This window comes from Aristolochia californica, unplaced genomic scaffold (genome assembly GCF_029961685.1).
Source record: "Aristolochia californica isolate CCGP_79_NKW_82.1479 unplaced genomic scaffold, dmAriCali1.0.hap1 SCAF_2, whole genome shotgun sequence".
Classification (NCBI taxonomy): domain Eukaryota; kingdom Viridiplantae; phylum Streptophyta; class Magnoliopsida; order Piperales; family Aristolochiaceae; genus Aristolochia; species Aristolochia californica.
Window position 1 is genome coordinate 36446737 of NW_027181881.1, and position 8879 is coordinate 36455615.

Consider the following 8879-nt stretch of genomic DNA (forward strand, 5'->3'; position numbering starts at 1 on the left):
AACCTTTCCCTTGGACTTTGGTTTGTGAACCATCGGCTATGGTAACAAACTTGTGTGAAAGACTCGGAGATAGAGAATGTAATAAATTTTTGTTACCTGTAAGATGCTCAAAGGCTCCTAAGTCAATTATCCAGGATGAAAATGAGGCAGATAGCATACCCGAAGCGGTAGTAGCAGCAATAGTTGCGGAGGAACTAGTAGAAGAACCCAGCATTGTCTTCATTTTCTTAAATAGCTCATACTCTTCATCAGTAAAAATTTTATGTGTTTCTAATTTTGTGGGTTGTTCTTCTTTTGTATCACTTATAAAGGCTTGATTAGCCCTTGTCAATTCTAACTGTCCATTGGCTTTATAGCATATTTCTTTATAATGGCCATATTGTCCACAATAAGTGCATGCCTTGGAATCATTGTAATAGCATTGATCTATAGTGTGACCAATGTTTTTTACAATGAGTGTGACCAATGTTTTTTACAATGAGTACATTCTTTCCCATCTGCTCTGCCAGTACATTGATCTATAGTGTGACCAATTTTTTTTACAATGAATACACTCTTTCCCATCTACTCTGCCAGTACCAGTCCTTCAACCTCTTCCTCTTCCTCCTCTATAACCTCTGCCTCGGCCTCGGTCACGGTCAGATGATGACCTCTATGATCGGAATACATAGTTGATGATACTTCAATAGTGGAGGAAGAAGTGTCTAGAATATGAAGAGGTGTTGTGCATACATCATCAAACTTGGGGACAATAGAAGAACTCAGAAGTTGACTCTTGGCAATCTCAAGATGGGGTTTAACATTTGTAAGACAAATAGCAGTAATTAAGGGTCCTTCTGTTTGTCTTGGATAGAGATATATGTGGTTGAAAGCTGAGCTAACTTCCACTCTTGAAGAAAGCCTTTAAAGCGGGCCAGGTACTCATGGATATTTTCTCCTTATTTAGTATTCAACATTCTTTGGAGAATGTCATATGGTCTATGTAGAGTATCCGGGCAAGAGTATAATTTAGCACATGTCTCCCAAATTTGTGTAGCAATGTCAAGAAGAATGATATTATTGGAGACATATTCTTCCATGTTATCGATTGGTCAACTAATCACCAAAGTATCATTTTTCAACCATTTTTTATAAAAAATATCATCTTCATCGATAGGTGGTCCTCGGGTGGTTAGGTGACCAAGTAAGTCTTTTGTTATACGGAACCTCCAAACCAATGTAGACCAACTCATAAAATTTGATACCCCACGTAAGGGTATGATAGTAATTCTCAGTGTATCACTTTTTATATTCATATTCTCTTCAGCCATGATAGGCCCTTCTACAAAAAAATTATAATAATAACACCAAGTAGTACTCTTCAAACAACTCGATGTATGGGGAATTTTAGCATTGGTGCTAAATTATCATTCTGAATTTTTTCTCTAATACCACTCATAAGAGACTCAATAGCAATCTTCTATATTAGGGGACTATCGTTCCCATGAAAAAAAAAGAATTCCAACAACCTGATCATGGACTAGTCTCGGTTAACAGACTTTCCAAAGCGACAAAATTGTTTTGATAGCTTCTTCTAGATAGAGAGGGATGCATATCCATAATATAATAAGATGAAAGAGTTCACATACTCATCCTTAAATCACCTTCTAAAATTCGGAAACCAGTACCATGAAGAAAAAAATTTAAACACTTATCTCACAGCTTGTGTTCTTCTTTCACAAAAGAGTCTTCTTTAAGTGGTGTTGATCATTACTTCTTTAGAGCATTTCTTTGACGAGTGATCCTAAATTTAATGCTCTAATACCATATTTAATTTAGGATCCCTTTTTCCATAATTCCGAGAAAAAGAAAGAAGAAAGGAAAAAGAAGAAAAGGGAAGAAGAGCTCTCGGGTAGAGAGAAAAAAAAATAAAAGAGAAATGAGAGGTGGCGCCAAGCAAAGAGAGAGAGAAAAATTAACTCAAGAAGGAGATGTGTAACTTGATTAATTCGGAAGTACAACACCTCTATTTATAGTAGAGGAAGAGGTAGAGTCCTTATACAATTAGCCTTTTAATCCTAATTACATTCCAACTCTAACTCTCTAAGATAAGTCTATTCAAACCAATCTACTAGAAGACTAATATAAGTTGAACTAGAACTATTTCTTCATTCACGTGAATGTAAGGGAGGAGGCCAGCTCGTGGCCTTATCCTTGTGAGTCCCTCATGATCTTCCAGCTCATCTTGATAAGGTTGCCAACTTGTGAAATATTTGTGGGTCCCACTTGATCTTCAAGTCTTCTAACTCATTTTAGTTTGTGCTTCTTAATTCCTTAACTCGTGCTTTCTTGGGGTGAGGACTCTTCTTGGTGTCTCACCTCCTCATGGTGGGTCCCACCAATTCGAGCACCATGGTGGGTCCCACATTGTAATAGATCATACAAAAACCACCCATTGAACACCATTTCAGCTTGTATACAACTCCGTTCATCACTTTCATGGTGCTCTATGCATGGGCTGGTATAGAAGTCACTACCATTCTTCGGTTCTACCATAGTGAAACCATGGATTCAGCACAGAAGAAGGTAGCAAACTGTGTGGAAAATAACTATATTTAATCATGGTTAGGATTATAATGATGGGAACTTTTAATCGATGTGATAACTTTGCAGTTGAGTTAGCTGCAGTTTGAGCTGATCATTGTTGTTAGACTTTGTTTGGCTTAACAAAATTTGAAAGTATTTAACTCAATTAAAAATGATGTTTCACGTAAAGATTATTTTATTTTATTTTACCTGTCATATTCTCTCTAATTGTGTCCCTCTTTTTCATATTTCTAAATATAAGTATCTAGATATAGTATTCCCATATACAACTTAAAATCAATATTTAGCGGAAAGTTGTGGCATTGTGATTAGAGAGACTAAACTATATTTTTTATAGTGGCCAAAATGGTAAAATTCATTTTTAAAATTTCAAATATTTTTATTTATTTAATTCTTTATTATAAGAATGGTATAAGGGAAGACACCCACTCTTCCTTCCTTTATGGTAGAAGGGAGGAGAGGCAAGAGTGCAAGGCCTCCGAGCAGTCCTTTTGCCATCCAATAGCGGAGCATTATAGGGGTGGGCACTAGTCGGGATTTGGAATGCCCAAAAACCACCATTTTATTTAAAATTACATTTATTATATATAATTTTAAATATGAATAATAGATATAATACATAAGACTTATTTTACCAATTGTTTACTTCTAAAGACTACTATTTTAGTTTATAAAAAGTGTTTAGGGTTAGGTCAAGTTTCCCATTTAACTTAACTTGATGCCCACCTCTTGTGAGTATAAAGGGAGTATGATGGAAGGCCCTTCTTCAATTCCAATGCAAATCAAGTTGAGGGGATACTCACATCACTTCCTCTTGATTTTTATTTTTTCACCAATCAAAAGAGATCAAGAGGAGAGGAGGGAATCTGCTTCACCCCTTTCTATATATTTGTCTATATATTTGTTAAAGAGGGATGCCATCCCCACCCCTTCCCTTGTCCTTTATGACCATAATAAGGGAGGGAGGCATACAAAAAGTAACTTCTTCAACTCCCTCCAATCTAATATTTTTCTCCTTAGTAGAAGAAGAGAAGGATTTCTATTTAAAACAAGAACTATCTTTTAATAATATGGAAACATGGATATAATCTTCCAAACCTTGAGGATGGGGATTTTAATTACAAGAAACCTTAAATTTATATCTATATATGCATAAAAAATTCCATTTTCTATAAAAAATAATTTAAAAATAAAATTTAAAACTTTTTTTATGAAAATAAAAAATAATAGATATTGTTAAGAACACAAAAATTATTTCATATGTTGATTGATTTGGGGAAAATTTATCAATCCATGCTAGTCTCCAAATATTAGATCGATTACCCTCTCATGCTTGCAAGTCTATATAAACTATAACGGCTAAAAATATCAAGCCCAAATGAATGCCATGAAAAGAGTTGTTGTGCCTTGATTTTTTTAGGTATTCTTCCACAGGGTGAAATCGGATTGAACACCTGACCTTGAGTCTCAAAATCGGTATGCATTCCATTTGGACACTTGCTTTTATATGCTATGTTCAGAAGACAACATGCTAGATTGTTTCCAGATAATTTCATATTGTCGAATTCTGAGAAGTTGAAACGAAATAAGAACATAAAGAAACTCAAACATTGTTTATTCTACCGTAAGCAAACAAAATGATGAAAAAAATTATTTTCTTTTGATAAACTATTAATAAAAATTTTATAAAAATTCTTTGTGATAAGTTTTCTTGTGCTTATGCTGTATTAATTTACCTTTCCCACTAGTCCAATATTTTCCATATTTCCAATTGGAATGTTAGGAAACTCACTTACTACCCTTTTCAAAATTTTGTGGGACAAGAGCATTTGAGGAAAAAGTTTACTCAAATCCCTAAAACAAACACAAATGCCAAAAAAACTTTTAGTTAAATAGAAAGTTTTTCGATATCATGGTGTTTACTGAAGTTTTAATTTTTAGATATTTGGTGCTGTTTTAGCTGTAGATATTGGCCATGAAAGGTGATCGAAAGAATCTGAAGATAGCAATCAAGGACGATGGCCTCATTCTTCAAGAGGGCCAAAGCATCATGCAAGTCATCTCTCTTCGAGGATCCAATCTCATTGAGGCTGTGTATCTCACTTTCTAGAGCCTTGAATATAATTTGATCATTTGACATATGACTTTATACAGGAAGTTTTGTCATAGTAGATGAAAATGGCCGCGAGAAGGCTCTCGAATATGGTAGCAAGGTGGCATGTATGGTTTCTCAAGTTCTCTTCTAGGACAAGTTCGCGAGTTGCAGAAATCCACAGAATGGTGAGTGTTATCTTGCAAATCTCATCTCTTATGGTACTAACTTTGAGAAGAGAGAAAATTTTATACCTTGTTTTGCTTGCTATTCTAGTTTGAAGTGTGTAAATTGAGCTGGACGTAGAGTTAACTTTTGTTAGATTTAAATAACATGCTGGTAGGTAGTTATTGAGTGGCGCCCACTTTTAACTTCTGTATGACTTGAGAAGCTCAAAATTCGACTTATTAAGATATACATTCTTTACAGAAAAGATACAAATAATCAAAGACGAGCTCTAGTCTCTGAAAGACTTCTTAGAAACTAAAAATCGAAGTGATATATTTGTACCTTAGCCTGTCTGGTTAATTGGAATAATTTAGTTTTGTAACCACTTTCATAAGTTTTTGATGAAGCTCATAAACCTTGGTAGCTCCAATGAAGCATGGAACTGCAAACATGAGAAATATGACAAAGAATATGAGAAATATTACCCTATGGGTTTTATTACTGATTAGGGACGTAGATGTGGATCCTGCTTCACATATTCAAGCATCAAGTCAGATGGTTTTTATGGTTTCATTGGGAAATGTTTTGGCTACTGGTTAGTAAAAATCCTAATTTTTTCTTTTTCTTTCTGCCATAACCTTAGGGTTACTGGTTCTACTGTTCTAAGAACATATTCTAATGTTCGAAACTGGTAAAAGAGGTTTTTTTTATGTTGATCTAGAGGTGTGCGCCAAAGTTCCAGAACCTTGACTATTTTTGTCATTTGTACACTTGTTAACATCAGCCCTAGTGCAGGCTCCAGTGCACCTTATCTTATGTTTTTTATCCCCTTGTTGGATCTTTTGGATTGTTTGATCTGTTTCGTATTCCTATATATCTGGTGTAGCTGACTTTGGTGAGGTTTACTCTCTAGTTTTTTGGAAGGTTCATTTGATCTGTTTGGTAAACTTATATATTTGGTGTGGCTGACTTTGGTGAGGTTTACTTTCCAACAAAGGAGTAATATAATTTTGATGGTAAAGAAATTGTCACTATCACCTCTGATTGATTGAATGGTGATAATTACCTTCCTTCATCCAAATCTATTAGAATGTAGTTGAAGGGCAAAAAATACAGAAAATGACCCTCCTGTTCCCTAGGTTGATGATTAGGAGGTTAAAGACAGTCAATGGATGACTTGACTTCTTAACAACATGGAATCTAATATCAAGAGCCAAGTTATGAACTTTGAAACTGCTAAGACTATGTGGTCGTCCTTAAAAACTTTTTATGGACAAAAGATCAATCTTTCTAGGGTTTATGAATTATATACATGATGTTTGGATTAAAAAGGGGTAAAAGAACTAACAGAGACTACTATAGTTCTTTTTTGAGTATATGGCAGGAAATTAATTTCTTTCATCCTTTTACTAGGGGTGAAAGGGAACTCCAAAAACAGTTGAGTCAATTTTTGTGGCGAAATTTCAAGATGAATTGGGTATTGAATTTGATAACATAAAGGCCCAAATTTTAGCCTCAAAATAGGGTTCAAAAAGCTGAAAAAATTATTGTGCGTAGAGCTGGAAAAGATATTAATGTGGGTGAAGTTACTACCCTTAATACATCTTATTCTATTGATAAATCCAAGGGATGCACAAGGACTATTAGAGGTAGAAATAATTCTGACAGAGGACAAGGCCGAGGAGATGATTCCTTAAATAAGTAAAAAAAAAAAATTATTAATAAAAAATGAACTGATTTTACAATATCTAAATACCTATAATTATGATACAACAACAAACTATACGTACGATGGTCCTCAAAACTGTGTCATCTTTGATTATTATTATTTCTTAAAAAAAATTGATCTTTTTCTCGATGGAAATTAGGACAATATCTTATAAGTTATATATTAATATAGTAAAAATTATTTTTATATATTTATAATTAAATGGTAATTGGTAATCTTTTACCCAATTATGATCCACTTATTAAATGATAAATGAGTTAGATTATTTAATCACTTAATTGGGTAAAAGTTTTACTCTATTTTGGTTCCATTTAGTAAATGGGAAAATTGGCAGCTTTAGTCACACCAAGGGACCCTTTTGACTTGTAGAAAAACAGCGAATGGAAACAGGGAAGCTTAAATTCGTTTATGTAGTTTTGTTTAGTTAGGAAGAAACAAAAGTATCGAAAATTTTGCATTTATAAAAGGAGTATAGACTTAAGTGATAGGGTTTAGGGCTTAGGCGTACTTAAATTTTCTTTTATTATTAAATTTGAATTAAATAGCTTAAATATTTATTTTTATATTGTACATTAATGTTAATGTAATACCCAAAAATAAAGAATAAATGTAAAATGTAAAATAAATATTAAAATTTATTCAATTTAATTTTGATAATAAGCATAAAAAATAAATGGACCTAAACCTTCTCTAAGCGAAGCATCCCAATTCCCATCCCTCTTATAAAATTTACCGTTTTGTATAAATAATGGGGACCCTTGATTCCTCTCCTCAGCCAGCAGCTCCAGATTGACGGCGACGCAGGCGGCTGTCTTCCTGGAACAGGTAAGCACCTCGATTTTTTCCTCTTTCATCTGTAAGTTTTTCTTCTCCCTTTATGTTTTTACATGCATTTCATCTCTGCGTAAAAGTGGAGGGCGGGTTCCTCCTTGGGTCATTCACTCGCCTCAGGCTGGGGCGGCACAATAAAGAGAGAGGGGGACGGTAGCTCCCTCTCCCTCTCCCTCTTTTCGCACTGGAAGGAGCCGCACCACCCCTCCAAAATTTCTTGAAAAGTCCCCTCCCCTTCGGTCGAAAGAGTGGGGGATGGGGTGCCAACCTCCCACCATTAACTGCTTTGCTTTACGCACTTTAACATGCTCATGGAGGAGGTATCTCTAATTCGGAAGAGCTATACGCACTTTAACATGGGCACAGAAGAGGTATCTCTAATTCAACTGAGCTATACGCACTTTAACATGCCTATGGGGGATTATATCTTGTTCTGCAGAGATAATGGATGGCGTTTATAGGCCAGTTTCAGTTGAGGTAGCAAAAATATTGTAACAAGAGGGCAGGGAGATCAATGAGCGAAACAACAGAAAAGCGTTCCACAACTATACAGGAGCAGTCACTTCTCTTCTTGTGCTCGTTTTCTCTCTTGATGTGCATCTATGTTGGTCGGACTGGCCTTACAACTTGAGGCAAGCCCATGCTCAAGCTTAGCTGGTAGGGCTCTACTCTGCTCGACTCATTCACACAACTTGGGTGGGGTCTCGAATGTAACCTTGCATCGTTTTTATAAAGGGGTGAGATATCTTGACCCTCTCAAAATTCGGGATGTCTCGGAGAGATGTTCACCCTGCTTTCCACCCGTCTGCTGGGTTAGCCACCGGCTTCGCTGAGTTACACGGTCCAGTAAATCTGAAGGCACTTCTATGTAGTGTAATACTTGGGGAACTACGGTTCTCTGCATTATAGTGGGTCATTGTAGTGCAGTTATCTCTATTTTATCATTAAAAAATGATAAAGATTAAAAATATGAAATCAACATAAATACGTGTGAAAAAATATTAAATAAATTTAGAATAAGAAGAAGTCAAAATTTAAGTTATTCAATTAAAATTTGGTGGTTAATTTAAAAAGGAGTGCACTTAACCTTAGAGATTTTCAATTCAAATTCGAGGGTTAAATTAAAACATTGGTGAATCTGAGCTTAGATTCAAGCTTAGATGAATCTAAAGCTCATTTCGGCCAGATGACAAAGATAGAAATATATCAAATTATTTATCTTATGATAATTATATTTTATGAAGTTAAATTATACTTGGATAAAATGTATTTAAGTCTACTTTAGTAAGGAAAAAATTTAATGTCAACCTGATCTATATTGAAAGATATATTTGAATTGGAAGAATCAAAGGTCATGTTGGTATCCTATTACTTTGAAAAATCCGAATTTAAGCTGATTGTTTTGTGTCACTTTTTGCCGGTTTGAGGGCTTATTTATACATCTCTGTTATTTGGGCCTATTCCTACATCTAT